General features: G+C 43.8%; 2 protein-coding genes and 1 long non-coding RNA gene across 82 annotated transcripts in view; 1 reads left to right on the top strand and 2 right to left on the bottom strand.

Moving 5' to 3' along the window:
* The window catches only part of LOC111250837 (uncharacterized), a 182,166-nt gene that overhangs the window by 34,759 nt on the left and 122,485 nt on the right, over positions 1-24,922 (top strand). For 8 of the 31 annotated variants that reach the window (XR_015328213.1, XR_015328208.1, XR_015328198.1 and 5 more), the window contains exon 4: positions 389-527. The exons of 16 other annotated variants lie outside the window; for them this stretch is intronic. The gene's annotated coding sequence lies outside the window, so the exon portion shown is untranslated. Of the gene's footprint in view, positions 1-388; positions 528-14,728; positions 14,800-18,317; positions 18,719-24,922 lie in introns of all 31 variants that reach the window. 7 more of the 31 variants (XR_015328209.1, XR_015328220.1, XR_015328192.1 and 4 more) reach the window with 4 other exon arrangements.
* Positions 1-24,922, bottom strand: part of LOC111250825 (uncharacterized) — a 135,137-nt gene that overhangs the window by 92,631 nt on the left and 17,584 nt on the right. The gene's annotated exons all lie outside the window — the stretch shown is intronic.
* Positions 2,598-24,860, bottom strand: LOC147755679 (uncharacterized). The gene is made up of 2 exons (XR_015328222.1): positions 24,618-24,860; positions 2,598-2,721 (listed from the first exon to the last, which is right to left on the bottom strand). It is a non-coding gene; the product is annotated as an uncharacterized LOC147755679 (long non-coding RNA).

Genomic DNA, 24,922 nt, shown 5'->3' with positions numbered 1-24,922 from the left:
ATATATATATATTTTTTTTATATTATTGCTTGGTAATACGAATGTTCGATTGTACGTTGCTCCGTCGTTGTTGTTGCCGTAGTAGCTGGCGACGTAGTTAGTATTGTAATGTTACGAAATGTTTTTTCCTTGAAGGTTATTGTTTCTCCTCCTTTTTTGTTCGAGGCGTTCGAGATCTTTAACTTATTGCGACTTTTTCATCTCTGGCTTCCGTTACGTTCTCTGGTAACGTAGTTGATTGATAGTTATTTTGAAGTTGTGTGTAGTCAGTAGTTTATTAAACCTAGTTCTGGTCACAGAGTTAGAAGTCTAATAACAGTCGAACGAGTAATTTTTTACTAGCCCTAGTTGTTTTTTAGTGCTTGATTTTTTTTTCGGGTTTCTTCAGCATATTCGTTCGATAGTTATGCTCGTCGTTATCGCGGTCAAGGTTGTACGAGACGGGTTTGAACGGGTGCTGTATTAAGAGATTGAACTGCAAAGAACAGAAGGTCGAAATAACGCTCCAGAATAACTTACTAAATACGGTAAGTATGATTATTTTGGTCGGTATATTATTATTCTTGTGGAAGTAGAAACTTGTAGAGTGAAATTTATAGCTGTTCGTCGATGGCTGTTGCAACGACTAAGGCCGAAACTGCTCTAGTTACCGCTATTTCTGCTATTGCCAATGGGGTGGATATCGCATAAGGTGCGGGCCTATTTCGACGGATGGCTGTCGTGTGTCTGCTCTTTTTTCTCTGCTATGTATGTTTTTTTGCCACGGCGTTTATGCCTTCTCTTCGTATTCGTCTCGTTGAACAGACCGAACCAGCGCTACGATATCCGCCGATAGATGGATTGTCGTTTAGGTAACGCCAGTCAATGTCCGCTAGTTGTTGACTAACGCCGTACGCGATTCGGTGTAGAGGTGATAAATTTCTACCTTGTTACTTTATTTTTCCTATTTTGAACAAAGGCTCTTGTTGTTTTCGTTGTCGGAGATAAGCAGCTTTCGAGGCACAGACTGTTGCTCGATTGGTTATTGCTTGGCCGATTAGTTAAATAGGTTGATGAATAAAGATGGCGAACTAAAAGGATGCGTCCTACTTTGTCTTCATCCGCTATCGGCAAATGATACGAAAAAAAATACGAGCCTTTATTTCGCACGCTTCTACTACAATAAAGTATGAAATAAATTAGTTGGAGTGGTTCAATGGTCTAGTGAGTTATCGTATCATTAATCGATGCCGGCTGTTGAATTCTTTCTAGCTGATTTCTAGTGGTGGGTATTGCTTCTGTTAGCACTTGTTATTAATGGCAGCTATCTGCCTATACTGTGTTGCATCTGCAATCGGAATAGGACATTGATGTAGTCGTGACCAGAGGTAGTAGTGCTTCCGTAGAACAGCGCCTCGTTTTGGCCCGTTCTGAGGACGATCTGAAGGTTTTATTAGGCAAGATGAAGCTGGAAGTTGTGAGGAGTCGTACTTTTTCCGTGTTGTAGTAACGTGCGTTGTATGGCTGATGCGGTAGCCTCGTTCCTGCTGTAACCGCGGTAGGTAGAAGATATCGCCTGGCGATTTTTGTGCTTGTAATTTTTGCCTTTGTTGTTCTATCTGTTATTTGCCGCTGCTACTACTGTTTATGGCAATTGGCCTGCTCATCGGTTAGTTAGTTAGTTTGTTAGCTACCCATAGAAAAGGTAGTGGCCGATTGTAGTATTTCATCAGGTTGAACCTTATCTGTTGTAAATTGAACTCTATGGTGCTTCTGGTCCTGGACTCGCTTGTCGTGTACCTCGTTTGGATGTCTCTCACTTTCGCTATGGGGACAATTTCCACTGTCGCCTTCTTCCTTCTGCGTTTTGATTAGTATTTTCATGCGATCAAACGCGAGAATAAGCGATTCATTCGATTGTTACTAGGGCACGTTAACCCGGCTGTATATACGTTGTATTGCGAGTTGTCGTGCTTGTGATAATAGTGTGTGGCAATAATGCTGACATTTATTCCCTTGCCGGAGTTCCTGTCGGCGTCGTCGCCGCCTGAATAGTGGGCCTTCACTTTGACTGTATTCCTTCATCTGTTTATACATATATATATATATATTTATACATATATATATATATATATGTATATATATATATATGTATATATATATAGATATATATATATATATATGTATATATACACATATATATATATATGTATGTATATGTATAAATTTATATATGTATATACATATCGGCGACGACAATGCTGTTATTATTACTTGAGTGTCATTATTACTGCTATTATTATAATCGTTATTGTAAAACTTTGGGATCAAGTGGAGAGTATTCGTTGGTACATATCCTTAACTGATACATGTGAAGTGAGATATCTGGTAACGTAAATCTTCGAACGCCTTGTTGCTATTAGTTGTACCCAAACTGAACAAAATGCTAGGCAAATAGTTTGGTGCTGGCACCTAATAAGGCTAGACGTGACAACGTCGATTTCCCTGTCGTCCATTCAATTTATGATGCCGTGATACGAGCACGTGGTCCTGCGTTTGCCTGACGGAGTATAGCTGCTCTTGCGACATTGTTCCTTAGTTGAGTTCCGAGCAGCTCGCCGCCCAGGAAGCAACTGATATGCCGGAAGGATAGAAGAGGTCTGCTGGCTGACCTTAGTTTGAAACAGCCGATTAAGGGATGCGGAGGCGTTGCGAGCATGTGCGAGAATGAAAAATGAGAATCTGCGAAAGAACCAGATTTAATATCAGATAAGATTATCGAGTTCTAATACTAGCTACAACTGATGTTGATCAGTAAGCGGATGTCCACGCACTCCGTTAGAAATCGTGCCAATCAAAGACTATACCCTATAGACGAGCGAATAGCGGTGCTGGGCACTTGACATAGAAGTTGGTAAGTGACTGAGCTGACAACTGATTGATCTGGTGGCAGCTAGAAGTCTCACAGAGACCAGAATCGAAGTGTTAGTGTCATCGATATAAGGAGGTCATCGAAGACGAAACATACAGATACAGGTGACTGATCAAGTAGAACTGCCTAATTCCTAATCCTCTGCTGCTTCCGTCACTCCAGGCACTTTGGCATTACGATGGTAGCCGATGCTGTAAGTTCCGTTGCACGCCGGACCTCCGCTCGGTGGCCGGTTCGTGATTGAATGATCAGCTCTGTCGCAAAAGTCGCTGCCATTGCTCTAGCTTGCCTTATCTGATGAACGATTCTATGCGTACAACAACAAATTAATCGCAGACTTAGACATGAAGAAAAAGTTTGCAATGATGTTTCGGTGCCGTTACGACCACTCATCCCCGAGAACAAAGCGAAAACGAAAGAACAAATGGCGACAGACAGGCATTCTCTGATGACCTATCGCAGCTAGTTCTGCCGGCTGCACGCACTATAGTACTTCCTGTTGCGCCTGTCGTCGCTGCTGTTGTTTTTTGCCACCGTGACTATTCTTATTAATGAGCTGACTCTTCGTACTGTTCCTGATACATTAGTCTTGTTGCCGCAAGTTGTTATCACTGTGTTCTGTCTCGTCAGTTATCCCGGCAGCTATCCGGGCGTTGCTGGAGGAGCATTTGCCAGGGGGCAATTTAGCTTTGCCGGTCGGGTATTTACCAGCATCGTTGTCGGCAGACATCGGTGGCGCGGAAGATTAACCAACCTGCTGTCCGCCGACAGCCGATCCAGCCTCAGACTCACCTTTCCTTTATCTTGGTAGCGCAAAGTTCTAATGCGCAGTGCTGCGTTGCTGCCGGAATCAACTGGTAGCGCCTTCGAGAAGTAGGCTCCACTTCGTAATGTCGTACTTTCGGCGTCGATGTAAACGGCACGTTAAACACGTTTGGACCTTACCCAGTAGTGGCGTGATGTACGAGGCACAGGTAGGCATACAAGCACGCCTGTATCGAATAATGTCTGTTATCGTTTTTGCTGTTCTTCGACTTCGTCGTTGATGCTGCCGTTGCGTCAATTCGTCGGTGATAAATTCAACGAAGCGTTTATAGGCACAACGAAGTCATGCTATTCCAGACATTGCGACAGCTGTAGCTGCACACGTTACCTAGACGAACGACGTTCTTTAGCATATCGGCGTCACTTAATCGCACGAGCTTTTACGAAAGGCTGTTCCCGGAACGATACACACAGAGAGCGGCAGCGCAGAATCTCTATGCGACGAAATTTCACAAACTATTCAACACTTTTCGCTTTTGGGCGCTGCCGGAAGAAACTCGCCCCATGCACAGCAGCGGGCAGAACTGTCTTCTCGGCCTAACTTTATCATACGAATGATTGCATTCGCTGTTGTCAGACACTGACTGCTCGCGTCCCTAGACGCCGCCACCGTCGTCCTGTTTGAAGGCTCTAAGGCCACGATTAGCACTAGCAGCAGTGGCAATAGCCACACGATGAACCGCTGAAGCTCACGCCCTACCCAACCTACTATGGCCTTCTACGGTCACCGGCCCATGGTGTATCCTTGCAATCCGTAGGGATCTCCCATGGAAACGGAGGGCGCCACGAGCGAGGGCAGCGGAACAACGTCAACGGAATAGAGCAGGATAGGCAGCGTTCCAGCAGCAAACGCGCGTGCTCCTAGCGGACCACTGTCGAAGTACAACCTACAATCAATACAGCTGGTGCCAGCCGTGGCAAAGAGCTAGAAATAGTAACACTCTATCGTAGAAGTATCATGCCGTGGTAGGGTCCTAGTAATAATAATCGAAATGACAGTACAGACACAGACAGACGAAGTTGAATTCTTATCCGCTTGTTGACTAGCTTCCTCGCTTTTTAGTCGCAAGAGCCAACGGCACGCGACCTAGCGACTAACTCGCTTCACACAACAAACTCCTGGCAGACACGCTAAGATATGGCGCGTTGCTAGTTCAAAGGTTTGAAAGTTCGGCGCTTCGGTGGCCGGTCGGTCGAGCGGGCGGTTAACGGCTGCTTGGGAACATCGTACACGAACCCTCGCTAGCGCTCAGCAGAAAGGCCCACACGATGACTGCGACCACATCGAGTCAACCCTCACCCCTCGTAACGCTCCTCACTCACTAGCCTAGCAAAGGCCTCACTCACTTGGCGCTGTCCCCTGCGACTGATGCTACTAATACGACTGCTACTCAATGACTCTATGGGCTTCTTGGACACCCCATCTAGTAGACTAGCTACCACTTCACTTACTTCTCACCCTCTCTGAGAAGGACGACACTCTTGACAGTTCAGTCAGCCATCCGTCGGCGTCATTGTCAACTAGACCCAACGTCGCGACACCCTCTTCACTATTTGTATAATGCATGGTCGTGTGCGTGTGTGTGTGTGTGTGCGCGCGCGTGATAGGTTCACAATGGTCGTCGTCTTTGCTGTTGCAATAGTAGTAGTTGTAGTAGGAGATCGCAGCTGACGGCCCAGACGTACGACCTTCGTCAACCAGCTCCCGCCTTTTTTCTTTGCCTTTTTAAACCTTAAGCGTTCATCGCTATTGTTCAAACGTCATCATCAACGGCTGCTACAGCGCCAGTGATCCTAACGCCTGCTTATAATCGACGCATATAGCGGCCGACTCCTGTCGCGTAGTCGTCCGTGAGTGCTGCTAATCAGTCCCTCGACCTTTCTGTTTAGTTCTGCTTCACCATTAGCGTAAGTGAGGGCCGTCGAGCAAAGATCACTTTACGAGAGCACCCTTCGATAGAACTGAGACAAAAAGCAGCCAGAAAGCGAGCGGGCGAGCCTAGTCAATGGAAGTAGGTTGGCAGGTCAATTTCAACAAAGGCAGAAGCAACGTGCTACTGTTGCCAGTACAGCTTTGTGGCCGGCAGTCGAGGTTGGCCGGCGGACGGGCGCTCTTCTATAAATACGCAACTACTCCGAGACCGGCAACACCGACACATGTACCCCAATCTGCTTCTGCTACCAGCAGCCGTAATTACCCCGCGTCGTATCGTTCTGTTCTATCCTGGGTGTCGTCTGTGCCACTGTCCGGCACAGCGCACTGGCCGTAGTAACAGTTGCAGCGGCTTCAAGCGAGACTTGAGGTTCACTCAGGAGTCGTTGTAACGATAGTGATCACGATCAAGTCGTCGTTTCGTCAGCTGTTTGGCCGACGATAACTAACGAGCGTCAATCTTCCACTCGTCGAGCATCACGATCGCATGCCGGATAGCAACGTCTCAGAAACGCATTGGGTACAAATTGGGACAGACGGACATGTTGTTCGAGACGCAACTGGTTATTTATTCTTGGTGAGACTCAGTTCTGCTGTTTGGATTATCCTGTTTGTGTTCCCTATAAGGTCGACTGGTCTGTTGCTCGTCTATCTACATAAGCAGCTTTTTATTCAGTATTCATTCTTTATGATTGCTGCTAACGGTCCTAACCGTTTTCGTCTCTGCAGCTAGAGAAAATAGCTGTTGTTGTTATTGTGACAACTCCGTGCGGTAGGACGATGAAGCTAGCGGTCACGGTAGATTCGTCGCTTCTCAGGGCCATGTAGTTGGCTGAAGAAGACAACGCTTATTTCATAGCAGCAAAAGTACGAACGTCATGGAACTGTATAGAATAAAAGTGGAAATTTCAGATTGGGTCGTTTGCTACGGCACCGAAGAGTTGATGATCTTCTTTTGATTGTAGACTTACACCGTTTCAGCAAAAACTAGGCTGTGTACTTTGTTTTGGAAATCCACAGAAATCCACGCCTTCAACAGTTGCCTGCATCGTATTTTGGTACGTTCATCTAGCTAACAAGCACCCCCTAAAACGCAACTCAGTTGAATAGGCAATGCTCAAGGGAACTCAACTCGAATATTGCTTGTGCAACAGCTTTCTTAGAGCTGGCATTTGCGTCTTCATTGGTGACGCGTCTGGCGCCTGAAGGCTGGCAGCCTTCAGCAGTAGCAGTGGCGTCACCAATAGCAAGGGCAACTTTTGCGTGCTGGTGCGATATGTTGCTTTTAATTGTCTCGTTTTCACTCCATTTTTGGAAAATATTTGATTCCAGCTTGCGCCTCTACCTATATATGGCCTCAGGTCTGTCGTCGCCGTAACCTGGTTGCCTGGCTTTACTCGTTTAGCGCCTTCTGTTGGTTACGAAGCAGCAGCAACGACGACGGCACGTTTGTTCGTAGTTGCAGTAGTGTATTGGATGGATTGCAAGTTGCGGTCTTTCATAGCGGTCAGTGGTTGTCGAATCACGGGCTCCTACGATCTCGTTGCTATTGCTACCTAAAGACCATCCGCTACAGCCGCCGGCGCCAATGTCGTGCCGACGAGAGTCGAACTCACCGCGAGTGGGAAAGGGCTTGTGAGCGCCGCTGGATTTCTAGGTAGCAGCAAATGACTGAAGCGAGTACGTCTCTTTTTGCGTGTGTGTGTGTGTGTGTGTGTGTGTACGTATGAGAGCGTGTCTACGAGGGTTTATATAGTGGGAGTCGGGGTACAGTGTATCTTTGTGTTAGCCTGCCTCGATACCGACCCGCCTTGCTCATGCGGCAACGGTGATGGTGGTAGTAAGCTCCTGCCTGCTACTCGAATAACTGCTGTACTTTCCGTACTTTGAGAACCAGTCATCGACAGCAAGACCCGACAGGAAGCCAGGAGCCTAGGCAAGTTGAGCGAAGCCACACACCACTGGGGCTTAGCCACCGGACAGACTCGGTTGAGTTGTCTTATCTGCGCGTTGGGGAGAGGGTCACCGCTGTTCGTGGCCACGCAATGAGAGAGCTACAGACATAGAGAAAGAGGGAGAGTAGGACAGATGCACCGAAGAGGCTGTGGCCGCTGCTGAGGAGGCCAAGGTTAGCGCAGAAGCAGTGGCAAAGGAGCCTCCACAGATCCCCGTGCCACTGTTGGAACAGGAGGAGGTGGTACAATAGAAGCTGAAGTACAATAGAAGGGGTGATCTTAGTGGTCGTGGTACCCCCGCCGTGCTGTCGTACGTGCGCGCACCTGGAAGGTACCGGAGAACAGGTACGCGCCTCTGCCAACTTGCACCGGCCGCCACCGCTTAGTTTACACCGGCTGCACCGCGTCAAGGTATAACAGCTGCAAGGGGATAGCAATTGCAGTAGCAACGCTTCATTGGTCGGTCTGTTCGTAGACGTGTTCACTATCCTTTCTGTGTCTGGTTGCCTCCGGCCTCTGGGCCGATCTGCTAATCAACTTTGAACTACTCGTTCACCCGTCTGCTCTCTAGCCAGCCATCAAGAGGTTCAATATAACGTACTTATCATAAGCGACAGAGACTGCCACTGCTATGGCAGCCTTTGCCATACAGCAAAGTAAACTTGATTTATGCATAGACACATATCTACTACACCCATCCAAACAGAAACACGTGAACACGCACGATTCGCTCAGACCTAAAAGCGGTCATTTTCCACAGTTGAACAACGACGACGGGTTGAGACAGTGATAGCGATTGTAGAGCTGGAGGTTACAGTGGTGTTTAAGATTAGGAGGAAAATCATGAGCGGCAATGGCAAGCGGAAGAAGAACAACGATCTATCGTAAGCTGGCCTGCCTAAGTTGCCATGAAGTAAATAATCAGAGTCAGTCCGAATGACTCGTATAAATTACATCGGGAAACGAAAAGCAGTTTAACGGCTGCCAATACTATTTCTATTGGCACCCAGCGATTGTCTTTGCGGCGCTCGCCCCGCAAAACACAGGGTAGCGTACTGATCAAATGCGGCTGGCCGTCATCGGCCGACGGCAAGCGGTTACAGACTGAAAATCTTTGTCGATGTGCTTGGCAATGTCGAGACGATGGGACGAGATCGATGCGGTGCGGGACAGGCCGACTAACAGCCGCAGGCGGCAACACATAAGGGGATGCCAGCGAGCGGGGGTAGAATCGCTGGTCTATCTAAACATTGGTGATTGGTCCCTGCTATGTTTCCTTTTGTTTCTACTCCTTCCCATCTCATGCGTCCCACCGTGAAAGAGTTTGTTTTCTCGACAATTTCCTAATAGCGGTCACTGTAATAGTTGTTGGTAGCCCCCATCGCCTTCCCGAACAGGGAACTCACAGTTGTTCAGGCTTTCTTTGCTTCGCTTGCACGTTTCCTACAAGTGGTCGAAACGGGAACAATGAGCACCGGAGTTAAATGGCTCATCCGCCGTTCCTGCAACGAATTGTCTTCTTATATGAACGAAACACAGAAGCAAAGAGCAACGGGTGCCGCTGTCCTGGTTAATGTATAGGAAGCCTTTATACCAGCTAGCATTGTTGCTCCCATTCCGTAACTTTCCCACTTTGTCATTCATGCCCTGTTAGCATGATTGATTAGTTATACATCATGCACAACTAATCATAAAGCTATGCCTATCCGACCATGCTGGCAGAGTTACTGGATAGGTTGCTGCATATGGGACAAAAATGGACTAGAACGATTCGTTCTGCTGCAGTTCCTATATAGCCACACTCGAGACATAGAACGGTCCCTGTTGGAGTCAGAAAAAAAAGATGAATAGATCAAGAGCAGTTCTTTGCTTTTTCGCTGGTTAGCCTCTTTGTTCGATCTTGACGTTATAATTGTTCTAATTGTGTCCGTGTTATAGCCATCCATCCGGGAAAGGGGGGAGTGGATAGGCACCGTCCAGTTTTATTCTCCTCCGCCAGGGCTCGACGGCCTGCCGAAGGACCATGGCTCACATGAAAGAATATGAACATAGCCGAGCGTGACAGCAGCGACAACGACGTCGATGACGACGAAAAAATGGAATGGTGCAGAGCTGAGCCAATGCTAGAGTATGAGAAAGAGAGATCACATGGAAATTGGCAGTGGGTGGCTAGGAATGCAAGAGAAGTGTACGTGGACTCGTCAGATTATCTCGTCTGATTTATAAAAACCTCTCCCAGGCGCGTTCAGGCCAGGAAGCCCAAACCCGAGCCAGCATCACCGGAAGTACCTTTCAGCCCGGAGCTGCTCGACCAGCATTGCCTTTTTTAGCTATATATTCCATTGGAGCTTGCCCCTTTCGTCCCGTATAACCCCTAATAGCCGTGGCGCTCTCACCAAACTATCGTTCTTCTAACGGGTACTCTGACTGAGCCTCTTTAGGTCGATGAAGCTGTCACTAATCGTCACACGCCACGCGCCGCAGAACGGCTTTAGGTCGAACACCACAGTCGAGAGGCAGGCACGGTAAGCGGGAACTGGGTACTTTCCAAACTTTAGTATTATACAGTTCCGCCACTACTCTCGCTCAATGTGACTTATTGAAAACGTGTTTGAGTAAACAATTCAGCTGGCTTATATAGCAAGGGATTGTGTGAACGTCCGCTGCCCATCCGTAGACAATGATGCACCAAAGTTGCAAAACAAGAATAGCCTGCAAAAAAATATAGAACAATATATATTCCCATATTTCTAATACTTTTCTTCGAGTCGAGACATCCGACTTCTAAATTTTCTCTCGCTGGTCGCGAATCATAGCTAACGCATTTCCTATACTTCACGCAAATAACTGCAACAATAGTATAAGCTGTATTTGTGGATATATATGCTCCATACGTTAAATTAAGCCAAAACCCGCTTTATATAAAAATGTAACTAATAATTATTCTCCTGAGGCTCACAACTACCGTCTTACACAGTCCGGACTACAAAATGACTGAATATAAGAAGCTAAATTGGATTAATGATGTAAGGTAATGTACATTAAAACACATTCATCCATCAATGAATAGGAGTTTTTAATAGTTGATAATTCTAATACTTGAGGCATGTCCTAATGCTATGGGAGCGTTCCTGTCGAACAAGCACTTGTTGGGGGATGAGGCTTCATCTTATATATAAGGATACTCTGATTGATTGTACGAATCGAGAGTCTTTGAGTTAAATCGGTGAACGCTTTATGCCATCTCATAATTGTCCTGCTAAAGTAATTTTATCCTGAGGAGCGTCCCGCATCGCCGCAAAAACAAAACCAATACAGTGTCATTTCAACTAAATCACAAAAGAGAACGTCTCAGCTGATAAAAGATAACCTAAAAAGAAGCCATTTTGAAAAATGCAAATGGCCGAGTAAACCTAAAATAATGACGTCCTACTTTTAACATAAAAAAAAACAAATAGCCGAGCCTATTAAGCTGTTCAGGCGGTCACTGTAATATCTCTCTGTAATTAATTTTACACGTTAACGTTTGACGACGTTTCAACTTGATCTTTACGGTAAACGTATTGTGTGGTCGGTCCAGTTTATTTTAGTTTCTGTAAGTGATATTGCAGAAATATTCGCAGAAACGTTTGTCTGGCGGTGATCTATACGATGGTCAGAAGAAAATGCTTGTAGCCAATAATATGCGTGTTTGCTACGGAAATCGCTTAAAAACATCGGACAGTTTTTATACTTCGAACTTCACCCTTCTTGTGCTTCAGCGATGCTTAAATTCTTTTTAGATTCTATTATATGATAGACATACAAAGTACACAAATGCTTGTTTTGGTAGGGCGCTTGACATATACGAATAGGTTGTATTTTCTCGTCTCCGATTTAAAATGATGCATAGACAAAGACAGCTCGTTATTAATCTAGAAAATTATGCGATAATTCATTTTTAAGTAATGGCCTTAGTCCGAACAGAGCAGTGTTCGCCGTTGGCATCTGTGTAATACTACCACAGCTTTGCTACGTCCATGAAGCTGTACAAATAGACAAGCACTCAGAGACATAGTCTATACGATTTTCGAACAACGTCGACCAAAGGAAATGGTTAAGGAATATCTGCGAGGTGTCCGTTTCGAGGTGCTCTTCACTTCGCGTCGCATGGCATGAGGATCGGACGACAGGTCACGTAGTAAATAAACCGTTCCGCTTTTTCGCGGGCCATTGCTTCGTTTTGATTTACAACATCTTAGAAAAGGAAGCGGCAGAAGCAGACAGGCTGAAATAACAGTCAGGTAGTACTACTTTTCCGATGCGCCAACTTCGGCTGCCAACACAGCAGGCTCCACACCTCGGTCAACACTTGACAAACGCTCGGCCGTCCATCGTAGAGCGGAGCAAGATTATAACGCTCCTACGACTTACCGACTACCAGCCTCTCCGCGCAGATTAACATTAGCAGCTACCTTCCTACCGTAGTTAAGAAGCCGCGGTCAACCAGCTTCTTCTTCTGCAACTTCTTTATCACCTACGGCATCCAAGTTGACGGGCGATGCAATAACGTTTCCCAACACCGAACTCATTTCGATCTATTCGACAAGAAAAAGAAGAAGTTACGGTTGTCGATGTGGCTGTTAAGATTTCAATTGGCTAATAGGCGAACCCCCGAAATACGCCGAAAGTGGAGACCGTGAACCGCTAGTATCGGCACCTGGTGAAGTCTTTGCCAAACTGTAGACATCGGAGGATTGTAGGGGGCCATGGATACGATCCGCAGTTTATAAGGTTACATAGTCGCAATGGGTGTCTTAAAGAGAAGTATGACACGCCAACCGAAAAACCTTGAAGGCCAAGATAGGTCAATGGGGAAGTCACTTTTATGCATATTTGTTTAGCAAACTATTTTTAGTGCATACGGAAGATGCGTACGAGGATACATTCATAGACCTAGCTCTACTGCACCTTGAGATTTTATGCTACATTAGCAGATTGTCATTATTAAAAACACAACATTAACATATCCAAAAAGTACAGTAGAAGCAAAAATATACACAAAATCGTTGCTGTAGAAAGCGGCCAGCATGGCGTAACTGCGACGAACTGGTGGCAAAAATTATAAAAAGTTGTACTAGTCTAGGCCAACGTGCATGACAAGCATTTATATAATGGGCCAGGTTTCTCGGAACACACACTTTATGTACTTGTTTAAAAAATTTGCCTACGGTAATATGCTTGCGGATACCACTGTCAAATGATTTCATTGACGATACTGTATCAACGTTAGTTGTACTATTAAAGGACAACCAGAGAGAGAAGTTGCGAACTATAAGAAGTTGCAGTAGTGGTAACCATAGAATCTTGGCAAATCGAAAAAATTCACTCATCGAAAAGTGCTCAGGTAACGTCAAAAAATCTCTATGTCTATGAGATCGCATTTTTTTTTTCGAACATTTTACATCGTGTACTTGCGACCTATCAAATTAACTCTCTGAGTACAGTGTACACCCGAATGGTTAAAATAGTTAGATCTGAGCTCCAGAAGCATTCTCTGCGATCATTTACAACAATATATATATATTTTTTTTCTTTTTTTTCGCCAGCTTATATCTTTTTTGGATAGAAATTTCGAAATTAAATAAAGCAGTACAGAGAATTCGGATCAAATGTTTCATTTTGGGGTAGTCGTATCTTACAGTGAAGATTAACCCACATTCATTTTGACCGTGGCACATAACTTTTTAAGCTTAGTAGGATTATGAGTCTTGTACTAACAGGTTTAAAAGTCAAATGTCTCAAACGAGATTAAAACTTGATTCTATAGTTCCAGATTAACTCCCAGTAACTAACTGAGACACTAGTGAGCTGTTGAAGAACTAGATTTCCACCTACTATACCAATAAAATGGACTAGTCGTAGACATAGCAAATAAATGAGCAGAAGTTCACAACCGTCAAATACCCGTCGAACTTCAGTAGCGTACATTGGCTTGGTGAGCTAATCTCAGCTCGAGTACCCATACTCATTGACAGGAATTCAGAGAGCTGACTCGATACTTATGTACAAAGTTTGTCACCGACACAACATTGTCCGACTTAATTTCTCGGCAATAAAGTTCCAATGATTTTTATTATCATCTACTATTACATAGGGATCTTTCACTCAGTTTGGAATTTCCGGGAAGGATTGCTTCCGTGATTTCTGAGAAAAGATCGTAATCAATATGTCAATTTAAGCAGGTGGGACTATAAGTCGTTCCCAGCTATTATAGTGAGTGCGCCATTTTTTCCTGTTCCGCGGGACGAGCATTAAATCGACTCGTAACATGTGAACACAGCACGTAGTGCTATATTCAGTTAAAGAAGGTGGAGACGGATACGCGGCTCTTAGGTTTCAGGCCACAGGAAGAACGACGGAACCTAAGACAGGAAGGTGGATGAGACGGGTGGGTCAACGTTCGTATTTCCAGCAGACGTATACTCTGCGTCTATCTGCCTTTATTTACTTGTAGCCGAACCACGAGACGTTCTAGAGAAGCTACTCTAGCGAGCACCGTCAATCCCAATGGCCTAGCTCGACGTTTGCCGTCTAACGGCTTCTTAATAACTGTCGATACTGAGAGAAAGAGTTTTGGACATGGGCAGAAACGGGTGTGACCACTTATCCGGCTGGCTCGAACAGCAAGGTTCATTTCGTACCAAACAGGTTCGTAAAACGCCTAGTAACTTCTTATTTTTAACCCATATTCGTATAGTTTGTATATAATCTTAAAAGAAACAGAGGAAGAAATGCTCTTGCTGTCGCTTAGCAAATACCAAAAAAAGTGTTTTTTTGTTTTTATTAAAAATAACTATGGTGGAAACGTCCCCTATGGCAGAACTACGCGTTGGTACGTCATTGGTCGAGGGATGCGTTACGCATTTCCGCTGACGTGACTTTCGATGGACCACTTTGCGGGTGCGTATGTTCACCCGGCGAGGCTGAGGGTCTAACGTCGAAGCCATTCGCATTGTCGGAAAATTTTTTTTTCTGATATCGAGCAGGAACGATATATAAGCTGCTAAAATATCATAAGCTGTTAATTAAGAATGTCTTGTTGTCGGCATTCGTTCTTTGTAGGCCTTATAGGTGCAAAGCGAAGATACGTCTTGAAGGAGCTGGAAAACACTGAATCGACGCGATCAAATTAGGTAAATAGATGTTATTATTTGGTGTTGAACGAATCAGTAGAGCGATAAAAAAAATATTTAGAAAAGAGGCGTTAATGCTGCAAAGATGAACAAACGGCTCAAACACTAGCCGGCGCAGTTGGCTAGGTGAGTCGCGGTTAAAACGAAAATGTGCCATCTATTTCCACAGTCTCTTCCCAGATGCACTGCTTCTCTCTGGTCTTTTCCCTTCCCTCATGCGATAACCGAGGGCTTCGTCTTCTCATCTCTACTAATTGATGTTTGCGTTCATTCCTTTATCTTTTTCTAATTTTAATGCACCGCCAGTGAAGTTTTCGGTTGGTCGGTAATAGACAAAAAGCGTAAATGGAACGTAGTGACCTGGGTCATAAGATAAATTTTTAAAGCTGTACGCACCCAGGTTTCGAAAATCTCTGTCTATCAGTCCAGCCCAGCGAAGCATCGCCTTGCGGTTCCCTTATCTATACATATACCTGTCCTGTCCTGTCCTGCTTGTTTAAGCCCAGGAAACACGGGTGCGAAGATCTACAGGGGCAATAGCCCCACGTCTAATGCCCAGAGCACTGGGCAGGCAGCTAACAACAAAAAGCTGCTGCAGGCTGATCACACACGCGAATCTCTCCCAGATAGCACCAACGGTCGAGCCTGTTTTTTTCATCCTTCTCTATATATATATATATATACATACATCGAATAGCTCAGACTCCCACGCTCAGGGTCTAGTGCCCTGGTGACCAACAAAAATAACCGATAGACCTTATTGTCGATTTCAACCAAATAGACAGAGTGAGTGTTCGAAAGTTGATAAGGCAAATGATTTAAAATTGCACCACTTCTGAACAAATTGGCCTTGTTCGCTAAGATAAAAATTGACCGTCACGAGCTGGACAACGTTGATTCGTCTGTATACGGCAGCACTGACGCTAGACAATTAACAAACAGTGGAAACACACGTCATAAATGTAAGGATATTGTCATTTTTTAGCGACATTGATCGAGTGATGGGGTCGCCGTATGACCCTGTTTGAATCCTGGATCTGGGGTGATGTGGTCTGTGACCTTATAGCCCAAACGAATAACGATGTCGTAAATTGTGCGTATAGACTCTGGTTTCATACTTCTTTTAGCGTTTGTTTGCATATGCATTATAGCCTATGGCGGATAGAAAAAATGAAGAACTTTTTGAACTGAGTGATCCAAAACACAGCAACTTATGATTACGTTATGTACCAAAATTTTCTTCAGACAGGGAAAGCGTACTGGAAATCAACAGATACACGCACTTGCGAATAAATCTCATGAAAAATTCAGGGACCCGATTACGACATAGTACAATATGTATCAATAGCTAAGTGAATCTCACGGGTTCGGAACAAACCACGATTTAACTTCTAACATAGATTTATTGTACAGTCACTTGGTCGGTTCCTCGTCTTTACAAAGCCACTTTAGAGCGTCTAGCATGGTTCTCACCGCTGTTTGCCGTAGCTATTAACCTTAGCTGACAATGAGCTTGTTAATTATAGCTTCTTGTAAGGTGAGAAACATTATCACAATGCTCTCAATAATCGAATCTGTTTCGTCCTCCAGTGGTCTAAAGTGTCCCATCGTCACGGCCATTATGACTATAGAGCACCCTAGTACCAAGCTGTAGGACGTGAGCAACAAAGGCTATCGCCCCTGTGTAGGCGGATTTCCGAAAGCTGAGAAACGCCACCATGAAGCTTGATTAGAACACAAAGGATCTAGATGTTTGCAAATGTGCGCTACAAAATCACGACGACTTCCGGTTGCGTTTCTGCTCCTCTATCATCGCTTTGGCGACGTTGAATCAATATGTACGAGAGTAAAACCACAAGACAAGTTCCAGAACCATGAGAAAATTCGTCCAGCACTGTTTTCAGGTATAACTCCTTCTGCCTCAACTATAAAAATCGTATTTTACGGGAAGCGGCAGTAGAATTTAATTTTAAATGCAGCTTTGTTCGACCAGACACTAAACGGTAAGTACGCGGTGCCAACTGGATTGTCCAACAGCAGGTCCCTTGCCTGTTTCGTGCTTCCCGGCTTGTTTATTCCCAGCATATTTCATATTCCCGCCGATTTCCCCACTGCTGCTGTCAGCATCGCCGGCCCTGAGCGTAGTTGTGGGCAGTCGTGGTGTGGGTACCGTTGCAGCTACCATAGATACGAAGCGGATTTGTGAATATAAAAGTGATGCTAGCGTTTACGTCGGCTAAGTAACTGATAACGGTAATAGACAAATATTACTTACCGGTTGTGAGATGCCTCTATTTGAACTGAACGAGCTTGTGTAGCGTGATTCAAATGTGCTTTGAAGGCATCCCGTTATTCCGTTTCCCAAAAACTCTTGCACAAAGGCCGAATGCGCGCGATGTATAAGAATGATCATTAGACAGCTCTCAACCGTAGAAGAGGAGTTACATATATATATATATATATATATATATATATATATATATATCGATCGATACACCGTTATGAACAATATCTTAGCGTTAGGCTATAGTTTTTGCGACGACTAGGTACCTAAAAACGGCACTTTTTTACACGGTGTCATTTTAGCGGTAGCAGTTTTTTGATGCGTCTATCATTGGATAGATTACATGCTACTATCGAACATTATAGAATATTTTGCAAATATTAACAGGTTATTATAATTACGTGTGTTTTGAATACAGCTCCACAGGGCTCGGTATTATATAATGTTTATTGCTCTAGATTCATTTCGATCAAAAAGATTTCAAGGGATCTTCACTATGGCGAACGAAAATCGTTAGAAGGGAGCGCGTCGTATCGACAAAGATGCTCTACCCTGTTTCAGCATGAGAATATTTTAGATAGTTATCCTTTAAGTCCACTCGTTTCCCGCACCGTTTGCCTCTTCTGCTTCTTCCTTGCTTGGAAGAACGCAAACAGACACTCAAACGCAAAAACCAGGACGAGGTGGACGTACAGTCGTTCCTGGCATCATATCGAATTCGACAAAGGACAATGTAAAACGAGTCACCGGGACAGAGTAAGAGAAAGCGAACGAAAATTTTACAAAGGCCTGAAATTGTTTTTGTCATACTTAGTTTTACTCACAGAATAGCATATACTATACTGAGGCTATTTTAAAAAGAAAAAAAAAGATAGCTTGGTCTGATATAGACACCTAACCTCTGCTTTGCCGAGTTCCAGAGAAAGGTCTTTACATTGGTCCCTCTATACGCATCAACAAAAACATTCAAGGCCTGTTTTGAAATCGGCGGGAAGTGATCCGTGCGATGGAGCTAAGGGGCCATGCCTTTTTCGTAAAGAAAGGCGAAATCCATCTTGCTTGCTTTTGTTTGTTCCCCAAGCGGCACGGACATACATGGACTCAACTAGCCAGCCAGCCAGCCAGTAGTGGTCAGGTTGACGGAACCATTCTCAGGGGGTAAGATTAGGGCCAAACGGTGTGAAACTTTTATAAAATTGGAAACTCATTGTTGTTGTTGTCGATTCTGCTTCAGACAGACATCCTGCGGTGGCTCTGACGGTGCTTTAGTGATGAGACTGCAAATGAATACGTACTTCAAAATTTGGTGCTTTTGGCACGGTCCAGGTCGGAGATAGGCTTGAGGATCAACAAAGAGAGCACCCGGGAACTCGGGCCGAAGGGCAATCCTCTTTGGCAAACTGCATTGTAGTCGCTGACAATGAGGGCTCATGTGCGATAGGAAGTGGGCTAAACGCTTATCTTCGCGTCAATCGTAGTGCAGCCTTGACACCTCTAAACAGGAGCCCAGGCACTGGTATAATTCCATACGCCGTCCATGGTATCGTCGCCGTATCGTGGGTCTTGGAGTATGTGCATCTCTTTTACCTTTATCATCTCTTCTTTCGCCGACTTCTCCAGAAGCTAATCGAAAAAGTGAGTCCTTTCAATATTCATGAGCGGCTACTTCGCATAGGGGATTTCATAGCATAACAATACTCAGCCCTCAACGTAGTTGAGCTTGCGGGTTGCTACAGCAGTTTTGTGCGCCGGAAGATCAAAAGGAGGATACGCCTCAGTTGTGAGTAGTATAACGTAAAGTAAGGCACTAAGTTGGTTTGATTAGTGTCGTACACTGAAAACGTACCTAGGAGGCCATAGAAGAAAACTTTCAGGATCTAAGTTTAAGGTACAACGTCATCCCATCATTTTGAGGGCTTCAGAGTAAGCTTGTCTTCAGTCCTGGATCAAATAGCATGACCTAATACGTATTCCATATTAATATCCCCAAACGATAACTTGCTTATCAGACTGTTTCTGATTTTATAACAGATAAATTCGCAAATCTGTATCGGCTTACTGCGGGAAAACGCATAGTCATGCATAGAAGAAATCCTTGATTCGAAAAATAAAATCTAGCCTTTTCATTTGTTAAGCATTACTCGCTTAACATGAGTACAAAATATGAAAATAATTATATTATTTACCTGTTATCAAAAATGCCTATGGCGTGCTGTGGCGCTGACAGGCCCAGGACCCATACATACGCAATCATCTACATAGGTTAATAACGTTTCTATCTGCATTGTGTGTTACGGTTATATTGGCAGTCTTAGTCTTTTCAACTGCCGCTGCTTTTTTTACTACTACGAATCGTGTTCCTGCTATCATTTCTTAATTGTACAGTATGGATGTACTTTGGCTGACTAAATTTATCAAGCTGTCGTTTCCTCAGAATAAGATGGTTATCCGAAAAGCATCACGATATACCCTCGAATTTTCTTTCCGACTGACCGCTTGCGATCCAACTCTTTTACGCTTACTTTCCCCTTTCCAAGCCGTTCGTCAGAAGGAACGCACGCAGTTTCGAGAACTTACCTGCCTTAGAGAAAGGCAACGGTTTTCTATTGTTTTCTCATAGCAGTTTGCCGGTTCTATGGATTCGTAGGTTGGGGCCAAGGCAAATGTCCCCATCAACAATGCCTTGCCGTCGGTAGGGTCGAGTACGGCGCTCGGCGTACAAGAAGGAGTTGGGCTGATTTGAAACTCGGCGGGCTCGGACTAGTTTTCCTGATCAGATAGCCGCGTAGGAAAACAATCTCCTCTCAAATCACACTTACCGTGGAGCATTCGAGATTTTCTTGTTGAGACTTTTCCGCATTTCATCAAAGATATGTGCTTCTTTATTACTGGCGGCGCAAATAGGACGAATAAAAACCCAGGGTTTAGATGAAATTATTCTTGTTACGGTAATTATGATGCTATTATTAATTTTTGAAATCCAAGTTCGCACTGCTCTACGTCTATGTTCAGGAAATCTATCTGAAATATCTGCCGTGAGCGGTAAGATGGGAGGATCTTAAACGGAGTAATGTGCTTACAGAATTTACTTGCATTGCTCTTTTTATTTATATTGCTACGATAATTATTATTATAATTTGAAGGGTTACAGATATTTGAAGTTTTAGACAAAGTAAAATCTATTTTTGTCATTTCATTGGTTCAACGGCCTCCAGCATTATCGTTTGGATATCACATTTTCAGCTAAAACGGCGGTAAGATTGTATATTAGTCTGCTCTTCATTTCGTTACTTACTCATAATTAGTAATCCAAGCAAATATTGACAACTTGGATGGTATAGGCAAGTATAGACAAACTAATTTATCTGTAACATGATAAAGCGATATTTATTGTGAAAGTAAGTTGAGCCCGCTTATCTCGGAGTAACTTTGCTGTCCGTAACCAATATTGCAATCATATCGGTTACTAGTAACGTAAATTTGCTACACTCATTCATCAGAAAAAAAATAATGATTGTAGTTATCTAATAATTGAAGATTATGATCTGATTATTAGCATCGACCTTAAATGAAGCTTGCTTAAGTTCTTCAATTTTAGACCCGCAGAACTATGAGAAAAAATATAAGCTGTAATGTATTCATAGGTTAGAAAAATCAAGTTAGGAAAAACGTCACTTTGTACCGCAGAACAACTTTATACTACCGCTTGCTTTGGCCATTAAAATAGCATTGATACATTTCTGCATGCTTGTCGTCGTATTGGCACTATTAAAGCGCATGGGCATTTGCTCCTATCGCTCGGGAAGAGATATTGAATGATGTAGTCTCAGCTGCAGCCGCTATCCGATGCAAATAACGTACGTCGAATAGTGACGTAATCGGCTTCGTAACTATGATCGTACGGTCGATTTTTAAACATGTAATAGTAACTTATTTATCCTAATGGTGTAGTATGTTTATCGGCGGCCCCCGCCTTGGCACTAACGGAAGCTGTAACACCGTTATAGCCTTACGGTCCGACTAACATCTTGCTGCACACAATATCAACGGCGCTGGCTTAAAAAGAACGTCAGCCATCGATCGTACCGTATAAACAGTTGAGTGATGAGGTTATGTTAGGTGCTTAGGTCCTTATGTGTAAAAATAAGAAGCCTAGTTGGCCATATTTTTACACATGGCAGAAATGTCATACGGAAAGATAAGCGCAAGATGGGCGATCGAGAATAATTTAACAGGAATCACAGTAAGCACTGACTCTGTAGATGGTAAGTATTCCTGTTTCCTGATTGATACTTGCTATTAGTAAGCGTATAAAAAATCGTGTGATTTATTTCTCTATATGCGCACCAGGTCTTCATGCAGATTGCAGTAGTGCGTACCGGCTTAGCACCTGACAAGCGCACACATAGACGACTGTTTTGCGTCGGAATTGAATAGGCGCGTTCAACGAAAAACTGTCATAGTAACGGGGACTTCATCCATTCATTCAAAAGCGACACTGTAGAATAGTAGCCCTCCTTCGCCAGTTGCTAATGTTGGCGAAACAATATCCTTTACGGGATTAAGGCACCAACGGTACGGCCATAATGGCCACAACCAAGCGAGAGCGACGCTGTTGTCAGAGAGAGAATGGCTGTGTCCGGACGATTGTGAGGCATGATCACGTCAGTTCATCGATCGTTCAAGTCGGATTGAATGTCTGCTAAACAACTGCTGATGAACCAATAATATGGCCAAAATACACTGGCAGTATTTGTCAAAGCAGTGCTCTTACAGTGAGGGCAGAAGAACGAATTGTTTAGCCGCCAAACCCAGATGAACCAGTTACCTGTTAGCAAGAGTCGTCCAACTAGCTTGCGTTTCGTTCTCTTTTCCCTTTGCTGACGCCTGGGTTCCCGTTGGCTATCGATGGCAATAGTAACGCCGGTTACCGAGACAAAAGACCTTCTTAGTCTATTGAGATGGGAAAATTTCACGTCCTTAGCGACTATAGCCTAGACCAGAATGCCAGGAAGTTTCCAAGAGAGGGAAGTATAAGGAGAAGTAACAATAAGAGGGAAAACCGAGAAAATGGAGCCTGTAGGCTACGAGCCTCCTGTCCAACTTACGGCGTCTCGGTGTCTCACAGACGATTGCAAAAGATAGCTAGTAGGCCGCTATGTAGCTGGTGCGGACGCATCCACAAATGACCCGTCAGCTGGATGGATAATGGGAGGAATACAGACAACAGGAGGGAGAAACAAAGGCCATCTGAAGAAGCTAGGGTGTGCCCATTGTTGGCGTCCTGAAACGACCGAAAGCAAAGATCACTTAGACATTCTTATTTCTATCCGGTGTAAATCGATTTTCTTGTCGTCAGTATTTAAACGTGGATCGAATGTTCGCAGATGCATATCTTATGGACTCTGGATGTTGATTGAAGTAGGAGCTTAGGATCGACAAGGTTATCTAGCCGCTCTCGATTTGTGGCCTACAGTCAGGCGAGTCATGTGGCCAAAATACACTGGCAGTATCTGTCAAAGCCTCAGTACAGCGCTCACACGACTTGCGGTGCTTTTACAGTGAGGAGAGCAGAATGAACAGAGATAGATAACGAGACGGAAATCGGTTAAGCCTATCATAGGATTAGCCTACGCTGCGAAATAATAATAGAAAAATAGGTTAGCGAACGCAGTATGTATACTTTTTACTATCTGGAGATAGTGTGCGCGCATGACGCACCAGAAAAATTCTCGATGGAAATGAGCTTCCTAATGAAAGCTAAGATAGCTGATGTTGGCCGGCCATTTTAGTGTAAGTGGCTGTTTTACTATGCCACAAAGAAATGCAGGTTTATTTTAAAAAAATCACAGATTCCTCTTAATTATTAGCTGTCTTAATACATGCTTACAGTAGAGAAGTATTTGCCCAGTGACCCGAACTACGGTAACTTGGAATTGCCTTACGGCTGAAAATTTACAAGTATTATTGGTTCAATATATTAAATTTAAGAGATTCAGAGTAAGTATCTTTAGATATATAATCTCATTGTAGGCTTATTTCAATGCCGTTATACGCTCTTCTCACTACGACGCTGCTCACTAGGTTACTTGCCTGTAACCCGGGAGATCTGCCGTCGCAGACGTTGTAACAAAACCGGATTCGCATATCTTAGAGCATACCTAATGAGCATCGCAGTTCTAAATAATTGTCGTTCTAAGGGCCTTTCCAACAATTCACAAATAATTTTTAAAACTTTTTTATTTTAACTTTATAAACGTTTCTATGTCGTAAGCTACGTCGATGGCGAAACTTCAACCAGCCACTTAAGTATTAGTCATCACTCACAATCTTTAGATTTTCCGAACTTGATCATGCGCGGCATGTAGCAATGCTACGACATGTATAATTATGAATCATATACGCTTAATCTACAATATTCTTCTGCGGACCAAATAAAGAACAAAAATCCGGTGTGAACGTAGTCATCTATCAGCTCCCATTAACTTAAGTAGTATACTAAATCCGAAGCCATCGTATTACAAAATAAATCTCTTAAGTTACGTTCCGTATTGCCGTTAGATAGTGTTTTAGAGAGCAGATATTCCCAGTCGAACTAGAAGTACAAAATTTGGCCTATTGGTTGGGTAGTTTTGGTATAGGATTATGGTCCGAACTTAGGATAAAATCGTCCGTAACACGAAATGCACATTAAGCTAATTTTGTTAGACAAAACGAGCTTCATTTTTGTTGCTTAATATACACACAGTAGTCAATCAATGATTGTGCATATACTTCACACTTAAAACGCTGCCCGGTCAGAGTACATCAATAAGTTCTGGGTCATTTATCACCCATATAAAAGCTGGACCACAAAAAATCTCTATCTAGCTATAGTTATGACTGTATCAAATCCTTCCGTCAGAATTATTTGTGCCACCCATTTAACTAATGGAGTTTTACTATGAGTCTGCCTTTCAAACATAAGAGAAGGAAATAGATGCTCGATATCTATTTTACAATTAGCGAGAGAGTCACGTGTTCCAGATGACCCTTTGCAAACAGATATTCTAAGTCTAAGTTAAAAGTTGTTCAGATGTAACTTTTCTCATCGATGGTGCGACAGTAATCGTGTACCTACGTTAAATAATAAATGTTTGGTATTCTTTTAAATGAACTGTGGGAATTATGTAAATTTAGACTCATAAAACACATATAATTCTCGCCAGTTGCCATAGTGACACATCAGTTACACACACGGCACTGTGATATAATGAAGTACGTGTACACTGTACATTCTGACATTTTCAACGCCTTTACGTAACAGGCATAATTGCTGCATACATAACTGTTAACCGGTACAATCAAGCCGATGACGACGATAATAACAGTGATTCGAACAGCTACTTTACAATAGGAATTAGAGCCTAAACCCTGATTGAAGTCCATTGGAACAAGTATAAGGTTAGGTAGACTTTGACAGCAAGAAGGCGATTAGGCTATACACCTGACTATTGGATCCGCCAGCCTATTCATAAGCAGATGGCGTGCTCACCTCAAATAAAAGATGGATTCGCGAGAGACGGAAAAGGAGCCGACTTTTCTTAGCTTCCAACTTCGATTCCACCTTGATATGACCACCTCGGAAAAACTGCAAATGACCGCTCTTCTTCTTGCAGCCATAAAAGCACTTCAAATAAAGAATGACTGGAAATTGGGATTCGCGGTAGCCGTACTTGCTGCGGCCATGCTGACGGTAGTCCGTAAAATACGCTACGTTCTTAGGCCAGCACTCCATACGCGTGAAGCCAGCGGACGACAGAAGCAACCAAAGATCAACGATTGGGGCATACCCAATCT

This window comes from Varroa destructor, unplaced genomic scaffold (assembly GCF_002443255.2).
Source record: "Varroa destructor unplaced genomic scaffold, Vdes_3.0 BEIS01000005.1, whole genome shotgun sequence".
Classification (NCBI taxonomy): domain Eukaryota; kingdom Metazoa; phylum Arthropoda; class Arachnida; order Mesostigmata; family Varroidae; genus Varroa; species Varroa destructor.
Note: the sequence above shows the minus strand (reverse complement) of the source record. Positions and strands in the feature narration are given on the sequence as shown.